This window comes from Pongo abelii, chromosome 7 (assembly GCF_028885655.2).
Source record: "Pongo abelii isolate AG06213 chromosome 7, NHGRI_mPonAbe1-v2.0_pri, whole genome shotgun sequence".
Classification (NCBI taxonomy): Eukaryota; Metazoa; Chordata; class Mammalia; order Primates; family Hominidae; genus Pongo; species Pongo abelii.
Genome location: NC_071992.2, coordinates 80065620 through 80085690, shown reverse-complemented (window position 1 = coordinate 80085690; position 20071 = coordinate 80065620). Strand labels below are relative to the sequence as shown.

The window sequence follows — 20071 nt, the reverse complement described above, 5'->3', positions numbered from 1 at the left end:
CTAGTAGCAGAGTGCTGGTATTGCTGAGCATGGAGCTGAAGACCCAGCAATGAGCTCTTTTGAATGTTCCCCTTGTTGTCTCCATGAAAGATTCTGAGAATTCATTGTCCAGGGAGAATTATGTCAATACAACCCAGGACCTGCATCTATCTCTGCCTCCCAGCCTGACTTTGTTGATAGGCCAGATCATCAGTACTGATGGTGAGTTCCCCATCAGGGGCCTAGTTTTTTTATATAACCCAACCTGATGGGCTGCGCCACCAAAGCCAATCTCTTTTTTTTTATATATAATTAAACTTATCATGGGGCTAATGAAGTTCTAAATCAGAATCTAAATCCTTTTACTCTCAATAAACTCCTCCATACAATGTAACTCTGTAGATGTAATTTATGTGAAAGAGATGCCACTCAGCTCTCTCTGGCAGCATTTAAGACCCAAATGGCAGTGGATTTGTTGGGGGTGGGGGATTGATAGCTCTAGCCATCTCTAAATGTCATGTTACTGAAGTAAAATTTCTATATGGGGCTTGTACTAGCTTGAAATATCTGTGGTTGATTTTTAAAAGTTGATAAGACCATGTTTCTAGGAGAAGAGTTGCCAGATAAAATAAAGGATGTCTAGTTAAGTTTAACGTTCAGATTAGCAATAAACAATTTTTAGTACAAGTATGTCTCAAATATTGCATGAGATACACTTGTACTAAAAATTGTTCATCATTTATCTCAAATAAAATTTAACATTGTACAGTATTTTAATTTGCTAAATCCAGCCACCCTACAAAGGAGACAATATCATACAAGTATCTGCTCAACTGTGGAGGAAATGCTTGTTTATATATATGATTAGGACCCCTTCCTGGATAAGTGTACCTTGTGGAATTACTCATGAACTTGTTATTGGACATGTGAGAAGGAAAGGCTCTAAAGCCTGTTAAACTGTTATTAACATGTGACTTATATTGTGAATAAAATATCAATAAATATGTGTTATGCTAAAATAAATAGCACACACAAATGGTTCCAAACACAATATCACTTGATTCCCAATGCCATAATCAAATGGCTTCATGCAAATGAAATGACTCCAGTAGTTATCAGTGTAATGATGTTGTGAAACAGCCTTACTGTCAGGTAACCTTATCTTTTATGCACTTTCTCAAATGCCTAAAATGTCACACTAAAACACTTTTAAAATTAAATAATGCCTTGCTATTTCTGAGGTGAGATGCCTGCTGAGTTTAAATCATTTTTTTTAAAGAAGAAACGCTTGTAATTTTTCTGCAAAATTAGGTAGTTATCTGATTCCGTGAAAGAAATATATTAACATATTTTAGGTTAAACTAAACATTTACTAAAATGTTTAGCTACAACAATCAATATTTCCAAATGAAATGATCATTCCAAAGATAAGTCAAAAGGTTGAGCCACAGAAACTGAGGCTCTCTGTACTCTCTCTGTACAAATATCCAGGAGGTTTTAAAATACACTGAGAGTAACCATTGCTCACTGAAGAGTTTTCTACCTCTTTATATTCAGCAATATTCATTCTTTCCTGCCAGGCCACTAACTCCTTGAACTTACTTCATCCCCACCTCTGTCTGGGGCCACCTGATATACTTTTGCTAGCTTTACTTCATGTCAGTCTCAAGCACCAAAATCCAATCTAAAGTAGGAGAAAATTAAAGAAATCTTGCCAAACTGCGTCTCATAAGCATCTCAGTTCGTTCCTCCCTGATCTTGTGTTCTGGTAACAATAATTACGCCTGACATGAAACTCAAAATAGGTGCCATAAATAGGTCCCTGACGTATTTGGACCTAAAATAGTTCCAAAATAGGTCCATGACTTTCCAACATTCAAAGTTATCTCTTCCACCCAGTTTTCTTGTCCCCCAGTCAAGTGAACTTCCTACAATTTAGAGTAAGATGACAATACCACAGGAGGTAAAGAAAAGCACTACAGGCTGATAATGGCGGGGGAGCCTTTGTAGCTCTGGCCTTTCTTCATTACAATACATGAGATTATCAGATTAGCTAGTTGAAAATCCGATACACAAAGGAGAGAAAACCTAAGTAAAAAAGAATCACGAACAGACAGATCACGTGAGTTCACTTGGGTACAGAAGAGAAAGATAAAAGGGCACTGCTGTGTGGCGCTCTGAGCACTGTGATGCTGGTGGGTGGTGGGTGTGTGTTGAGTCGGGAAGGCTTCGAGATATGGGCATTCCACTGATTGCGCAGGTAGAAGATACTAAATCCAATTTTTCTCTTTTCCATATTTTACCTTGAACTAGCTGATTTTTCTCCTAGTTATGGGTCACATTTCCTTCTGCTTTTCAAGTATAGTAGTTTTTATAGATACTGAATACCATAAATGTTACAGAATTCAGTGTTCAGATTTTGTCATTTTCCTTTTTATTGTATATATTTAAGGTGTGCAATATGATGTTTTGGATATACATACATAGCAATATGTATACATATATACATAGCAAAATTACTACTGCAGTCAAGCAAATTATCCTATCCATCCCCTTCCGTAGTTACTCTTCTTTCTTTCTTTCTTTTTTTTTCTGTGGTACGAGTTCCTAAAATCTACTCTTTTAGCAAATTTTCAGTATATAGTAAAATATTATTAACTATAGTCCTTACGCTGTTGGACTAGACTTACTCATCCTGTGTAACTTCAAGTTTGCGCTCTTTGACCTGCTTTTCCATATATCCTCTCCCTCCTCTCTCCTGTAACCACCATTCTACTTTCTGTCTCTAGGTATTTGACTTTTCAAAAAATTCCACATCTAAGTGAGATTATACAATATTTTTCCTTCAATTTCTACCTTATTTCACTTAGCTTGATGTCCTCCATGTTCATCTATGTTGTCGCCAATGACAGTATCACCTTACCTTAAGTTTGAATAATATTTTATTTTATATATATGCTTATATACATTATACACACACATATATATGTATATAATTTCTTTATTCATCCATCAATAGACACTTAGGTTTCCATATCTTGTGTATTGTAAATAATTGTGTTGAGTATTGTGCTACAATAAACATTGGATTGCAGGTATCTATGCAAGGTGTTGATTTCATTTCCTTTGGGTATATACCCAGCAGAGAGGTTGCTGGGTCATATGATACCTCTATTTTTAATTTTTTGAGGAATCTCTTTACTGTTTTTATAATGATTGTACCAATTTACATTCTGACCAACAGTATACAAAAATCCCCTTTCCTCCACACCATCACCAACACTTGTTATCTCTTTTTGATGATAGCCATCCTAACAAGTGTGAGATAATATCTCATTGTGGTTTTGATTGGCATTTTCCAAATGATTAGCAATGTTAGGCACCTTTCAGTGTACTTGTTGGCCATTTGTCTGTCTTCTTTAGAAAAATGTCTCTTCAGGTCCTTTGTCCATTTTTTAATTGGATTATTTGTTTTCTAATTATAAGTTGTTTGAGTTTCTTATGTGTTTTACATATTAACCCCTTATCAGATACATGGTTTGCAAATATTTCCTCCCAGTCCATAGGCTGCCTTTTCATTTTGTTAATTGTTAACTTTGCTGTGCAGAAGCTTTTTAGTTTGATGTAGTCCTACTTGTTTATTTTTGTTTTTATTGCTTTTGGTGTAATATCTAAAGAAATCATTGCCAAGGCCAAAGATCAAAGAGCTTTTCCCTTATGTTTTCTTCTAGGGTTTTTATGGTTTGAGGTCTTACATATAGGTCTTTTTTTTTAATTTTTTAAATTTTTTTTATTATTATTATTATTATTATTATTATTATTATTATTATACCTTAGGTTTTATGGTACATATAGGTCTTTAAGTCATTTTGAGTTGATTTTTGTGTATGGTATAAGATAAGGGTCCAATTTTATTCTTTTGCATGTGAATATCAGTTTCTCTAAAATTATTAACTGAATAGAGTATCCTTCCCCATCTGGATGGCCTTGTCAAAAATTCGTTACCGTATATGCTTAGGTTTATTTTGTGCTCTCTATTCTGTTCCTTTTTTTTTTTTTTTTTTTTTTTTTTGATGGAGTCTTGCTCTCTCAGCCAGGCTAGAGTGCAGTGGTACAATCTTGGCTCACTGCAACCTCTGCCTCCTGGGTTCAAGTGATTCTCCTGCCTCAGCCTCCTGAGTAGCTGGGACTACAGGTGTATGCCACTGCGCCTGGCTAATTTTTGTATTTTTAGTAGAGATGGGGTTTTCCCATCTGGGCCAGGCTGGTCTTGAACTCCTGACCTTGTGATCCACCCACCTTGGCCTCCCAAAGTGCTGGGATAACAGGCATGAGCCACCACACCTGGCCCCTGTTCTATTTTTTATGGTTCTGTTTTTACGCCTGCACCACAGTTTTTGATTACTATAGCTTTCTAGTATAATTTGGAAATCAGGAAGAATGATGCCTCCAGCAAAAGCAATCAGACAAGAAAAAGAAATGAAAGGTATCCAAATCATAAAGGAAGAAGTAAAAGTATCTCTGTTTGCTGATAATATGATTCTATATGTAGAAAACCCTAAAAACGCCACAAAATTCAAGTTCAGGAAAGTGGCAAAATATAAAAATCAATAAAGAAAAATATATTTCTTTACATCAATAATCATCAATTTAAGAAATCAAGGAACAATCTTATTTACAATAGCCATCAAAAATAATAAAATACTTAGGAATAAATTTAACCAAGAAGTAAAAGTCTGTACACCAAAAACTATAAAACATTAATGAAAGAAATTGAGCAAGACCCAATGAATGGAAAGATACCCTGTGTTCGTGAATTGGGAAAATACTGTTAAAATGTTCATACTGTGCACCCAAAGCTTTCTACAGATTCAACACAATCCCAATCAGAATTCCAATGACAGTTTTTCACAGAAATAGAAAAAACAATTATAAAACTCATATATAACCACAAAAGGCCTCAAATGTTGTCTTTTTGTTTTCTGGATTCTGTTATGTTCCTTTAAAAAGTGCTATTTTTTCTGACAGGGAATGAATTTACTTATAAATTAGCTTAGTCTTTTAAGGAGGGTTTTCAAGCTTTGTTTAGGCAGGCCTAGAGTAGCCTATACTCTGGGACTAATTTGACTCTACTGCTAAGGCATGACTTTTGTGGGGTCTTTACTGAGTGCACCTGGTGTTCAAGGAGGTCTTTTGGCTAATTGGTCAGACAATCATGTGTATGTTCAGATAGTGTTTTAGCTTACAGGTCTCAAGTAGTTGTTTTTTCTGATGTTTGTTGTTTTTTCTAGCTTCATGCAGTCTTACCTTATACATGTCACAGCTTAATGTTTGGAAGAAGATTTAAAAGTACCTTTATTCAGGGTTTTTTAAAACTCTCCTACTCTTCCAAGCAAGTTCAAGTCACCTCTTCCTCCCTAATCTGTGATCTGCCTCCTCCACCTAGAAATATTCATTCATCCATTCAACAAATACTGATTTGCCAGCCATACTATTCTAGATGCTTGGAAATATTTATGTAAAAAACATACAAAACCTCTGAATTTTGTATGTAGATTACATTTGCATATGAGGGAGAAAATCAATAGAATAAAAGCAGAACAAATAACAAGATGTAAATTATGCAGTATGTTAGAAAATAATAAGCTCTATGGAAAACCAGAGAGAGCAGGTTAAAAGGTATCAGGATATGGGAGAGTACAATTTAAATAGATGGTTAGAGTGGACCTTGTTAAAAATGTGACTTCTGAACAATGAATTAAATGAGATAAGGGAATCAGCCATGCGGATACCTAAGGGAAAAGCTGTGGGAAAAGAGGAATGTTCTTGGAGTTTTGGAGGGTCAGCAATGAGGTCACTGTGTCTAGAACTGAATGAGCTGTGTAACAAGTCAGCCATTATAAAAACTTTGGCTTCTACTCTGAGTAGAGTAGGAAGGCATTGCAGGGCTTTTAGTAGATGACAGATACAATTTGACCTACATTTTAAAAGAAGCACTCTTGCTGCTCTACTCTAAATGGATAGTAGAAGTACAAACAGGAAATCAGGGAAACCAGTTATAGGTTCTTGAAGTAATCCTGATCATTGGAAAAGTGTGGTGGCAATAGAGACAACAATTAGTGGTGATTCTGGATAAATATTTTCAATGTAAATTTCACAGAATCTTACAAAATAATGATTCTGACCATGAAAGTGAGATAAAGAGGAATCTTGGCTATCTCTCAGGTTTTGGGCTGAAAAACTGAAAAGATAGAGTAGCCCCCCAATAAGAGAAGGCTATGGATAAAGCCAATTAATAGGAGAAATACCAGGAGTTGGGTTTTAGATTTTAGTATTAGGTTCCTAATGGATATTCAAATAAAGATAAGTAGGAAAGTGAATATAGAGATCTGGATTTCAGAGAAGATGTCTGAGTTTAGGATACAAATTTGTGAGTCATTTGCATAGAAATTATGTTTAAAGCCATTAGGTTCAATGATATCACCAGTGGTGAGACTGTAGATAGATATGAGAAAAAGAACAAGAGCCAAGTCCTGGGGAAGCATAACATTAAGAAGTCAGAGAGATAAGCAACAAAGGAGCCTAAGAAGAAGAACTGGGTGAGATAGCAAAACAAAGAGAACGATATCTTGGAAGTTAAATGATGGAAATGTACAGAGAAAGACATGCTCAAGTCTGCTAACTGCTGCCAATGAATGAAGTATATGAGTACTAAATGCTGACCACTGGCTTTAGAAACATAAAGCCACTGGAGACTTAGTAAGAGAAGTTTTGATGGAGTGAGTGGAGGCCAACGTCTGATTGGAACTGATTAAAGAGGGAATAAGAGCAGAGGAAGAGAAAGCTCTAATTTATTCAGATTCATCAAGGAGTTCTAGGGCTACAATGAGAAAATGGATGGACTAGGGGAAATGGCATGACTGCCTGGCATCATTCTGGGTGCACTTGAGGTTCATGATCATAAATTTAAAGGGAGACCAGCCAGAGTCACTGTAAGTTTCCCACCAGTCACATGCTGTCCAAATGCAAGCAAGAATGAGGTACTATAGATTTCACCCCGATCCATGGGTTTGCCATAAAGATTTGGGATGGGATAATGATAGATCATGGTACTTAAGAAGCGAAGGAGGTTCAAGAGTTCAGAGGATTAATGGATTGCAGGTCCCAGGCAAGGAGCTGTCCAGCCATGGCACAAAGTCCAACCTGGGTGGGCACCACATCCATCTAGGCTAATACTGGTATTTTAGAAGTCTGATCTGGAAGGAAACATGTGGCAGACCTTATCCAGGTAACAGAGAAAAATGAACAAATATGAGTCAGCCAGGCAGCTGCTCAGGGTACCATTTTTTTATATGCATTAACACATTTTTGGGGTACTAAAACATCACTGGAAATGGACATGTACATGTAATCCTGAAATGAAAAAATAAATAAATAAATAAAGATTTTCCCCAAACTCTTCATAGAGGAGTTCTAATGCGGTTGGAAAAAATACTCTTCACCTCTTGGAATTCACTTCACTGATGTAGCTTTAGCCTATATATCCTTGAATTGCAATTGTTAGTTTCTTACTATTCATTTTATGACTTGTCTTTTTAATATTGCCTCTTTCAGGCTGCATAGGGACATGGATTTTTGAAGCACAGGTATTTTAATCAGAGCTCATTGTTTACAAGGGTCAAAAATTCATTTTAGCTAACTCTGGAAAAGATAAATTTATGAAAGAAACAAACAAAATAGGCCATCTTAGGGATACAGTAAGGACTCAGCTGGGCTTCATAGGAAGTGGGAATGGGAAGACCCTGAAGGTCTTCTCTGTTTTTCTCCTAGGTCATGGGGCTGCTACCATCTGTTTCTTCTTGTCTGGTCTTTCTTTCAACAAACTTCCTCTGTTTGCAAATGAACTCACATGGCTCCAATTCCACCTTATTTGTCCTCACTCATCCAGTATAGACCTTATCAGGAACCAAAGTCTCTGTGTCTCTATATCAGAATTTTCAAGAGTGATTTTTTCTCTTGGGGTACTGGCCCATCAATTGCTAAGTTGGACTAGATGGATGCCTACTAGCAGCTAATCAACCAGCTGTGGTCAGGGAAAGGTGAGGTTATATAACCATAGCTGCCCTAGCAATGACCCTTTCCAGAATGATGGACTGTAGATGGATAAACATGTCTATATTGCATAATTTTTGCTTAAATAACTAGAGAAGAAATGATTCTGCCCCTAGCTACCTCTGTTTTCCCTGGTTGCTTAAGGATAAGTTTCTCAAATTAGGTTTTTCAAAAAATTAGTTTAGTATACAGACTCTGCTAAAGTTTTAGTTGATAAAGGCAACAGAGTTAAAATGAAACTGAATTTTACCAAAAAGCTAAAAGAGTAACAAGGAATCTATGCAAGAAAAGGGAAAAAATTGCCCGAGTGAGCATTTTAATTAACTGACATGTAATTTTAATTAAAAACATAATGTGTCAGGAAAATGAGTAATGCCTTAGGGCAGTAAAGTAGCTGGGTTTCCTGCTTAATCTTCTGCTTCATCTCTTTCATGGCACGTGTAAGTTATTGTTAAGGAAAGATTTTCTTCTTCTGTTTCACAGTCAAAGAGATCCTCTGTTAACAAAATGAGTTGAATAAGATAAGAAAATTGTAGAAAAATACCGTGTGTGACGGTCTCATTTTCTTTCTTAGATAGGAGTTTCTCAATTCCTTTGTCTTGGTATTTCTTTTTGCAGAACACACCCTTTCAGGAAATCTGATAACTGGACCAAATCAAGGCCTCTAAACTCACTTTGGTCAAAATGTATTATCTTCTTTGTGATTAAAATGATCATGAAGGGCTAACAATCCCTTTCCCCCCTCCCCCTTAGATGTTAAGCATCCAAGAGTACCTGACTCCACAGAAATAACCCTGACTTGGAGCCATGTGATTTGGGGTTGTATCTCACCTCTTTATACGAACTGACTTTAAAGCTTTCTGGAATTTACTTCTCTATCAGTCGTGGAGAATAATGCATGCATTTCAGGGTTAGAGAGAGAAGTAAGTGGTATCATGAATATGCAAATACTCATCTCTCTTGCTTAAGAATTTTATTCTTATGTAACACAAATTGTTTTGTTGCAGCTATTGTTTATAACTCACCATTGCCTCCTAAGTGGGATTGATCTTGGTAATGGCAACATAAATAGAGGAGGATGGGAGCCCAGCCTCCTTGTCATGGAAGAACAGAGAGGAAAACTTTGGTGAGGGCAAGCAAGGAAGACAAAGTTTTGGCAAACAAACATGCCCAATGAGCATTTTAAAATAATTTACTGTTGGATGTCTGATCTCCCTGATAAAATCTTCAGATAATTTCACATTGTTTGCTATTGATTTGTGGGGTGGTGAATTCTTTATGGAGATTGCATAGAGTCACAAAGTCCTATCCCAAGTCAAGTTGAGGAGACAGCTGACTTCTAAGTTTCACTTGGATTGTGACAACAGCTTGACCCATCTAACAAAAAAACTCTCTGTCATGATACTCTGCTAATCCCAGTGACAGTTCTAGTTGACTGTCACGGTCAAAGAAGAGGCTGTGTCTTTAATTCTTGCTTTTTACAATTACACTTGGTTTCCTGGAGAGTCAAGCGCCCCTCTTCCATCACCTCTAGAAGCAAAATTATGGGAGGTATGATACTCAACATTAATGATAGCCACTATGTTATCCAACTGGTCTCCAGAACTTGCCCAAAACCTTGTGGTTACATCAGGAGGCAAATCTATGTCATATCTGTGCAACTCTGCTACTTCAGAAATGGCTGAGGCCTGAGGCTGAACTAGGGTGAACTTTTTAAAATTTTATTTTATTTTATTTTTGAGACAGAGTCTCGCTCTGTCGTCCAGGCTGGAGTGCAGTGGTGCAATCTTGGCTCACTGCAAGCTCTGCCTCCCGGCTTCACGCCATTCTCCTGCCTCAGCCTCCTGAGTAGATGGGACTACAGGCACCTGCCACCACGCCCAGCTAATTTTTTGTATTTTTAGTAGAGACGGGGTTTCACCGTGTTAGCCAGGATGGTCTCAATCTCCTGACCTCGTGATCCACCCACCTGGGCCTCCCAAAGTGCTGGGATTACAGGCATGAGCCACCACGCCCGGCTGGGTGAACTTAATTAAAACTACAAATGATAGGGGCAGGAGGCACAGAAATTCTAGACAGAGAAAGACGGGTCCCTGGCAAAGCCCCACCCTCAAGCCTGGAGCCACAGCCCAAAGTGAGAACACACATTCCCGTTTTCCCGCTCAAATGTTGCCTTTTCTAAAACCACCCATGGCCCTGATGAGAACCACTTTCATTGGCAATAAAATCCTCCATATTCACCACCCTTCAGTTTGTTTATGTGACCTGATTCTTCCTGGATGACAAACAGAAGTTTGGATGCCATGGGTGTGGATGCTAAAGGCTGTCACACTGACCCTCTACCCTCGTGAAAAGGCAGAGGGCCCACTGAGCTGTTTAACACTTCAGCCGTGAGTGGACAGCAAAGCTAACAGAGCACTGTAACACATGCTGTCTGGAGCTTCAGGAGTCACGGGTACCTCCTTAGACACTGCCACAGGGCTGCAGAGTTTTGTTCCTGTCGGTGCCTAAATGTCTTGCTCTGGCTCCTGCACCTGTTCACCTGCGTGCTCTTCCTCCTGCAATGGTTTGAGAGCTGTGGGCTGAGTAAGCAAGGCTTCCCTGTCGTGAGGCCTGCAAAGGGATCAAGGAAAATTTCTTGTCTTATAAAGACCGCCAATACAGATATCAACAAGAGCAAAAGCTGGGCAGGAGTGTTAAGCTCTAAGAAGTCAGAAGTGGTGTCCACACTGTGAAGGTCAAGAAATCCGGCAGCCATTAGTAAGTCAGGCCACCGAATTTGCAATATGGACCATGGAAAGTAATAACACGTGAGAAGCCATTGTGGCAGGGGCAGAGGTGGGGAGTGGGGAGTGGGAAGTGGGGGGTGGGACCTCGAGGAATTACTTGGTTCCCAGGGTTCAAATTTGTATGTGCCTTTGCGAGCCAATCATAGTACAGCCTATGGGTGGGTTAGTTTTGCATAAAGGGCCAGCAGCAGACGGTCAAGTATGCCCTACCGTGTTGTACTTGCAGACCTGGTCTGGTGAGGAAGATCACAGACTCACTGGCTCTCCCTGGACTCAAGATCTCCTAGATGACAGATACAATCCCTTGAGGTGACCCCTTTCCTTACCCATCCTCTGGCCTCTCACAAAGTAATGAAGTCATCACTCTGCCGTATCCCTTGGTAAAAGCAAATTCTATTTTTAATGAGATTTGAGGGTTTATTGCTCACGTTGGGATTTTATTGTGGTTGTATTTTCACCTAAAGGTACTGGACAGATAACAAATAAAAATAGACCTCTTGGAGCCTTATTTGTATAAATTTTCCCAAAATGTCACAAATGGGAGATAAAAGTTTAGACTTGAACTGGTTGCATGCTGAAAAGATAGGATTTAATTTTACATTGCATTTCCTGCTATTGTAACCATTCACCCCAGATTTGCCCCAATCCTGCTCAGCTGCTTTTCTGAAGCCAGGTGGAGCTTCCATTTCATTCTGAGAACTGTTAATTGGTGGCAGCTCACTCTCCTCCGGGTAAAGATAAAGAAATGTGAATACAATAGAGTCATTAGTCATACTTTATAAAGTGTGTTTTCCAAAAGTGGCCAATTTACAGTCTTGGGATTTATATCTTCTTGGTTCCCAATCCAAGCACCAATTTTCAAGTCCACTGGCTAGAACAAGAGGTTTTCACTGAATGTTAAAAGCCACCAATCATGGCAAAGAAAAACCATGAAGTTTCAAAGTTTTCTTCATAGAAATGACAGCAATGCTTTTCTGTCAGCATGGTGACTTTGGTACAGCACACGTCCATGCACAGTATGGAGCAAATTTATGCTGAGTCCTTTCTGAGAAAATGTTTAGCCTGGAGGTTATGACTTGGTTGCCTGGAGACCCAGGTAATCTTGTGATTTCTTCCTTCATGTCTGTTTCTTGTAGCAGCTCAGAGAAGCCAGATAGTTCAACAGAAGAATTCTGCTCACCTTGCCCTTCTTTGTCTTTATCTGATACCTGACAAACCCTTCTTTTGCAAAGAACCCTATTCTACCCCAACCAGGGGTAGACATTTTATTTTAAATAGGAAACTTTTCATTTACCAAAACAGCCTTTAACTCATTTTGCCCTTATGCTAATCAGAAGTATAAAGCGATTAAATATTGTGCAGCCTCAATATTGCAAGGCATATACATAAAGGGAGGAATTTGGCATTAGTAATGAGCTGCTCTCTCTCATTCACCGTTTCTACCAAATCTTCACTTCCAGAAATCCTCTGGTTTTTCTCCCTGTGCCTCATTTCTATAGCCCAAATATCAATATGGAGCCCATCACTATTAAAATAAAACAATGGAAACCTTCACTACTAACTCCAAAATTCATTCTTTCTGCTATGTTTCCATCATGGCTTTTGGGAAGCAATCAGTCAGAATTAAGGCATACACTCCATTGTGTAGTAAACAGGGACCTGGAAACCTCACAGGTAGATGAGGCGGGTGAATACCTGGGAGCTGTAACCTGTACTTGGCCACTTGCCTAAATTTCCTACAGTGGACCTTTAATCTGTTAGCTTAGATGAATTTGGTTCTGGTTGCAATGCAAAGATCTTTTAGTTTTCAATTTTTACACTACATTGTAACCACATTCTTACAATTTTCTGGGCTCAGCTTTTGGTGGAAAGCAAAAGGAAAGTTTTCCAGGCTCAGTTGAAACAGTGAGTAGAGCCTGTCATAAGAAGTGGTAAAAATTGTGAAGATGGGAATCATCTGACTTCACATTCATCCCAGTGTTTGCTATGAGCAGCCTGGAATGAGGAATTTGCTAGGAACCTGCCAGCTCAAGGAAGGCTTGGCATTTCCTCAGTTTCCTCCACTGAGGTCCAGGATGGCTCCCAAGGACACCCACGGCTTCACCCAGGCTTCTAGTCTCCCACAGCAGACAAAGCGGCATTGTTTACTAAGCATCTGATTTCTTTTCCTCATGCTAAAGAGGATGTTGGTGAGTGGATGACTGTTTGTCCTTCCCTGGAAGCTACAAAAATAACTAAACTGTCCTGACTGCCTGGGACAGCCTTTTGGAGAAAGGGAGGCTTACAGGGAAAAGTCTGCACTCTAGAAACTCAGAATATTCAGGGTGCCTTCGGTGTGGATTCTTGTTACTTCAGTCCTATTTTTGCCACGGCAATGGGCATAAAATCATTTTCCAACACACAGGGGAGTTTCTACTTTCACTGGATGTAAAGTAATTTTTATTAGATTATTATCATTTTAATGGGTGCTAATCAGTTGGTAAACATACGGGTAAAGCTTATACCAACACCTGTTCTCTGCTGGTATGGAGATCTCTTTGCGGCGCTCCACATACATAGGCTTAGTTCATTAAAAACTAAATACTATATTAATAATTGACTTCCTTGGAAACATATTGGCCCCAATGCTGTGTGTTCTGTTTTAATTTTCCTTGTAGAGGCACTGAAAGCACAGAAAGTGTCTCGTACAGGGTATTTTAACCAAGTAATCATGGTTATTACTGAAAACAACAGCTCTGATGCTTTTTTGCTGGCTTCCAGGGACTCATGAAAAATTCCTTTTTTTTTCCTTTACAAGACTATTTATTTCATTCAGCTTTTAAAGGCTATCTCTATCCTATCTTAACTGCAGGATCTCGCTTTCTGAAGCCAAAATACAACCTTGTTTTTTGTTGTTGTTGTTGTTTGTTTGTTTTTTTGGCAAACAAGGAGAAGCCAGAATCTTACCTACCTAACCCAATTTACTGAATAGACATTTCCAATTTGGATTCAACATTATTTTTTAATATAATTTTTTCACTGATAGTTCATTTGACATTTATTTAAACTGTAGGAATCAGGATAAAGTGAGGAAATCAAATTGAGAAATAAAGTCAAATAAGGCAGGTAAAATAAGGCAAACATTTTTTAATATAGGAAGTCACTAAATATGTTTTACCGGGGTTCCCATTGGGAAGCTTAATATAATAATAAGTTAATGCTAATAATCATTTATCGAGGGCTACTAAGTGATACAAATTATGTCAGGTGCATTGCTTGAACAAATAAAAAAGGCTGTAAGGTGGCTATTATCATCTTTATTTTTTTTTTCTTTGTTGAAACAGGGTCTCACTCTGTCACACAGGCTGGAGTGCAGTGATGAGTGAGATCATAGCTCACTGCAGCCCCAAACTCCTGGCCTCAAGCAACCTTTCTGCTTCTGTCTCCTAGAGCACTGGGATTACAGCCGTGAGGCACTGCACCTGGCCTTTCCATTTTTAGGATGAGTACTCTTAAGTTCAGTGGCTTAACCTTTTCAAACTCCTAAATGCAAAAGACAGGATTTAACCTAGGGCTTAATCTCATTTTCTTCTGCTACTCTGTCCTATTTTCTCTCCCTGATAATAATTACATTTATTAAGCATCTACTATGTGTGCTAGGTATTATACAGATATCATTTTTTATCTTTATAGCAACCCTATGAGATAGCTATTTTACTCTGTCTTTAACAGGAAAAAAAATTAAGGTGTAGAGAAATCCAATTTCTTGTCCAGATTTTTATAGTTAGGAAAAGGCAGGATAGATTTTCAAATCTGGATCTACCTCAAACCAAAATATGAGTTTCTTCCAGTCAGCATCATGGTGAATTGGTGATGAAGGAGAGAGCATCTCTAAGATTGATATTTTAGCTCATTGCTAATGATAAATTAAGTCATTAAGAAATAAGCTGGGCGAGGCAGTGGCTGACACCTGTAATCCCAGCACTTTGGGATGAAGAAGCAGGAGGATTGCTTGAGGCAGGAGTTCAAGACAAGCCTGAGCAACATAGCAAGACGCGGTCTCCACCAAAAAAAGTTAAAACTGAGCCAGGAGTGGTGGCACGTGCCTGTATTCTCAGCTCCTTGGGAAGCTGAGGTTGGAGGATCACTTGAGCTCAGGAAGTCAAGGCTGCAATGAAGTATGATCATGCCACTACACTTCAGCCTGGATGACAGAGCAAGACTTTGTCAAGAGAAAAAGAAAGAAAGAGAGAAAGAAAGAGAGAAAGAAAGAAAGAAAGAAAGAAAGAAAGAAAGAAAGAAAGAAAGAAAGAAATAAAGAAAGAAAGAAAGAAAGAAAGAAAGAAAGAAAGAAGGAAGGAAGGAAGGAAGGAAGGAAGGAAGGGAAGGAAGGACGGAAAGAAAGAAAGAAGGAAGGAAAAGAAAGAGAAAGAGAGAGAGGAAGGAAGGAAGGGAGAGAGAGAGACAAAGGAGAGACATAGAGAAAGAGAGAAAGAGAGAGAGAGAGAGAGAGAAACCAAGTATAGCATACTTTGTTACTGTATCTGAATTTCATAGATTTAGTACATTAAACAGGACTTTGCAGTTTATGGATACATCATACTGTACCCAACATCTTATAGCTACATGCAATGCTTAAATCTTATATTTCATGTTTCTCCTGACTCTGTTAACCTTAGTGATTTGGTCACTATTTATTTGAATATTGGGTAACCTACTCAACATCACAAAATGAGCAGAGAAGCTGGATTTCAAACCTGAGGTCTTGATTCTTAACACCAGTTGATTCCATAGTGCAACTAATCTCCATCATCTCTATCGGCTATTTGGTCTTTTTATGTTGTAAGAAGAAATCAATGCCATAGAAATATAAAAACCAACCTCTACTCCTTCAGAATATATGTTTCCAAGGAGATATTTGTCAAAAGATTATTTTCAAACTCTGAAGATATTAAAGAATAACAATGTAATTCTGTTTTCTCATTTTGTTTACAAGACTTGTGGTGCTGTGTGTGGGTGGCAGGGAGTAGGTAGAATTCACGGGATATGAGGTCCTTTAAAATAGATGAGTAGCATTCTAGCTACAGGAATTACATTATTTCAGTCCCTATCTCATTTTCTAAGCCTTAGCCTTGCCATTAGAATGTGTAGCTCTGCCCAGTTGCCAGAGGCAATCATGATGTGCAAAGAACTGTATTCACATAACCTTAGCTCTCCCATGGTAGAGTAGTGAGCAGCCACCAAATCAAGGTACTCCAGGGTCCCAGGGCTGACCAGCGGTCCTCTTACCACCTTTTCAGTCCCAACTTTCTCCACCCACATGTACCCAATGGTAAGGCTTGCAGCTTTGGTTCCTGCTTCTAAGTCTCACCTTTGCTTCAACAGTTCAGGATTTGTCTTTGAGCACTCATTGAGTAACTCGAACTGCTGCTCCACAGTTGAATCTGGATGGTGACTGCCTCTTATTGATTCTCATTCATGGACCACACTTCCTTGTTGGGACCTTGCTGCCACTTCTACAAACTGCAATGTTCCTTGTTGCCTGAGTTATGACTGAGCTTGCTATATCCCTTGGACACTTTCTTTGGCCACTTAGTAGAACCTCCATAGTTGTCTATCAAACCTGTTCAATTCTAGTGAGCCTCATTTACTGTCTCTCATTGCCCCAATGGCACATCATGTCTCAGTCTCAAGATAGAAAAATAATGCTGCCAGTCTCATTCTATCAGCCCCAAGCAATTACACCACCAGTATGAGTCCCATTGTAGTTATTTTTTAAAATACAATTCATTTTCTTATTTTCTATTATCTTCAGTTTTCCCTGAGGTATTCATCAAAATGAAAATGAACTAGTTAAAGTCTCTGAAGGAAAACTCTACATTTTGAGTCCGATATAGCAGCTTAGTTCTCCAGTTACATTTCCACAGAAGAAACTTACATCCAAGTACTGAATGTATGACAGCACCCACCCAAGAGAATTATAATAGGTTGAGGCTGCCAACTTATTGCTGCTGGTAAGAAGGTGTGAGCGTATTGTTGCCCCTCTAGGCTAGAGCTCAATGAACAAAATAATCTTTCTCTGTCTTCACAGAATTTGTGTGGCTGGCAATATTCTATTTATTTAATTACTTCTCAGTTAGGATTTCTCAGAGGAAGATAGGGTTGAAAGCCCTGAAGTTGTCTCACAAGATGTGAATAATTCTTAGCAAGTATGTTTAAACAGAAAGAAGAACCTAACTTCAGCATTTTGTAGCTTCAGCTGTCAGTGCAGGAGATGTCTGCCCCACATCCAACCCACAGCTGTTTGATGACCACACACTACGTACAAGGTATTACATTAACTGCCGAGAAAGACCTGTGCCTTGCTCAGGAGGAGCAAAGTTAACACTGATTTGAAACACAGTCCACCAAAAACAAAGTCGGTTTCAAATCACAATTATTCTCCAAAGTAATATGGTGGGTGTTTTCCAGGTGGACTGCAAACCTTTTGAGGGAGGGGTTTCAATCTTCAGTTTTTGAAACCCTGTGATATGGTTAGGCTTTGTGTCCCCACCCAAATCTCATCTTGAATTGTAATCCCCATAATCCCCACATGTCAAGGGAGACATCAGGTGGAGGTAATTGAATCATGGGGACAGTTTCCCCATGCTGTTTTCATGATAGTGAGTTCTTGTGAGATCTGATGGTTTTATAAGGCGTTCTTCTTTGCTCAGCACTTCTCCTTCCTGCCGCCTGTGAAGGAAGTGCCTTGCTTCCCCTTCATCTTTTGCCAAGATAGTAAATTTCCTGAGACCTCCCCAGCCATGCTGAACTGTGATTCAATTAAACCTGTTTTCTTTATAAATTACCCAGTCTTGGGCAGTTCCTTATAGCAGTATGAAAAGGGACCAATACACCCTGCTGTCTCAAATGCCAAGCACAGTACTTTACACACTCAGCAATAAGCATTTCACATGTGTGAATGCAGCTAACATTCTTCAAACTTCTTTCTAAATAATATTTTCCAGATAATTTCACAATTGCAATTAATTATAAGGTTGAATTTAGAGTTTAGTGAGTTGAGTTTTCCAGTCATTGCCAATCAATTTTATGTTTAAATGGTGACATCTTTGCTCACTGTGCCTATATTATCTATTACTTTTACACTATTTAATGTCTTACATACATGAAGAGGAGGCGATTTTTACAAAATTATAATTAGTTGATCGGTTTTTTTATGGGTACCTTCTTCCACATAAGATTTGAAGAAAAACATACCATAAAATGGTAAAATAAATGATAAAATAAGGAGGGAAAATATAAATTAGAAAAGGAAGTACAGACTAGGGGGACATACCTGGCTGAGCTATCTGAAGGTCAAACTGTAAAAGGAGGCATAGTCAATTTCACAATTGTTATAATCCACAAAAAGAAATTTGACTAGATTTTCAGGGAAAGAAAAAGTCTCTCTCAGGATGCTATAGTCTGAATGTTTGTGTTCCCCAAAAATGTATATGTTAAAATATACATATATTTTTTAGATGGACTCTCACGCTGTAGCCCAGACTGGAGTGCAATGGCCTTATCTCGGCTGACTGCAAACTCCACCTCCCGGGTTCAAGTGATTCTCCTGCCTCAGCCTCCCGAGTAGCTGGGATTACAGGCATGCACCACCATGCCCAGCTAATTTTTGTAGTTTTAGTAGAGACAGGGTTTCACCATGTTGGCCAGGCTGATCTTGAACTCCTGACCTCAAGTGATGCACCCACTTCGGCCTCCCAAAGTGCTGGGATTACAGGCGTGAGCCACCGTGCCCGGCTTATATGTTGAAATCTTAACCTCCAAGGTGAGGAGTATTAGGACGTAGGACTTCTGGGAGGTGATCAGGTCACAAGGGTAGAGTCCTCATCAAAGGGATTCACGCCCTTATAAAAGAGGCCCCAGGCCAGGTGCGGTGGCTCACGCCTGTAATCCCAGCACTTGGGGAGGCCGAAGCGGGCGGATCACGAGGTCAGGAGATCGAGACGATCCTGGCTAACACGGTGAAACCCCATCTCTACTAAAAATACAAAAAATTAGCCGGGCGTGGTGGCGGGCACCTGTAGTCCCAGCTACTCAGGAGGCTGAGGCAGGAGAAAGGCGTGAACCCGGGAGGCGGAGCTTGCAGTGAGCCGAGATCGCGCCACTGCACTCCAGCCTGGGCGACAGAGCAAGACTCCGTCTCAAACAAGTAAAAATAAAAATACAAATACAAAAATAAAAAAGAGGCCACAAAGAGACCTCTTTGCCCTTCCACCATCTGAGGACACAGAGAGAAGGCTCCATCTATGAACCGGGCCCTCATCAGATACTGAATCTGCCAACATCTTGCTCTTCCCAGTCTCCAGAATTGTAAGAAATAAATTTCTGTTGTTAATAAGCTACCCAGCTGCTGGCACTTTGTAAGAGACAGCACAAACAGACTAAGACAAAAGATTTGAGAAGGGATCTAGATGTCACCTAAGTTAGGTTTCTTGCCCCTCAACTTCGTTTGCATACCATACCCTCTTCTTTGTTTTGATGTCTGTGTCCCGTTGGAAGCCAGTTTTGAGTGTGCAGCCACCCACCTCCTAGTCTAGCTTATGCTGGGTACCATCAGTTAGGTTCCAGTGTTGCTAGGAGCTGGCCTGGCATTCATAGCTAGGCCTTGGTGTTCTCCAGTTAAACATAACAATTTTACAGAACACCAATTTCAATTAAAGCCACTCTATAACCATAATAGATCAAGACAAAAACAAGCACACACCAAAGTTATGTCTCAACACAGACAAAACAGGAAAAATGTCAAACTTCCAAAATAATTGAATATATTTCTATCATAACTATTATATATAACTACAGCTTCCTTAGCAATTACAGCTTTATCCTTGGTCCTGATGGTTATGATGGGGTCTTCTTAATCTAGACTCCTGTTTCTTCCAGGGCAAACACCTGTTCCCTCCATGTTTTCTCATAATAATATAATTGCTATACATATTTCTCTAAGGAATACTAGGGACAGTTTGAAATTTCAGTGGCCACTTTAGAGAGTTTTTAACACAAAAAGGATTAAGTTGAAATTAGAACAAAAAGCAAAAAAAAAATTCTCATGAAGAGTTTACTTCATTTAACAGAGGGGACATATTCTTTTTTGTTTTGTTTTGTTTATTTTATTTTTTCATTTTTATTTTTTATTATACTTTAAGTTTTAGGGT

General features: G+C 39.0%; 1 long non-coding RNA gene across 1 annotated transcript; it reads right to left on the bottom strand.

Annotated features, from left to right (window-relative positions):
• Positions 1 to 8485: 8485 nt before the first annotated feature.
• LOC129060797 (uncharacterized) lies at positions 8486 to 19447 on the bottom strand. Its single transcript, XR_008527694.1, has 3 exons — positions 19382 to 19447; positions 10551 to 10704; positions 8486 to 8587 (listed from the first exon to the last, which is right to left on the bottom strand). It is a non-coding gene; the product is annotated as an uncharacterized LOC129060797 (long non-coding RNA).
• Positions 19448 to 20071: the final 624 nt, after the last annotated feature.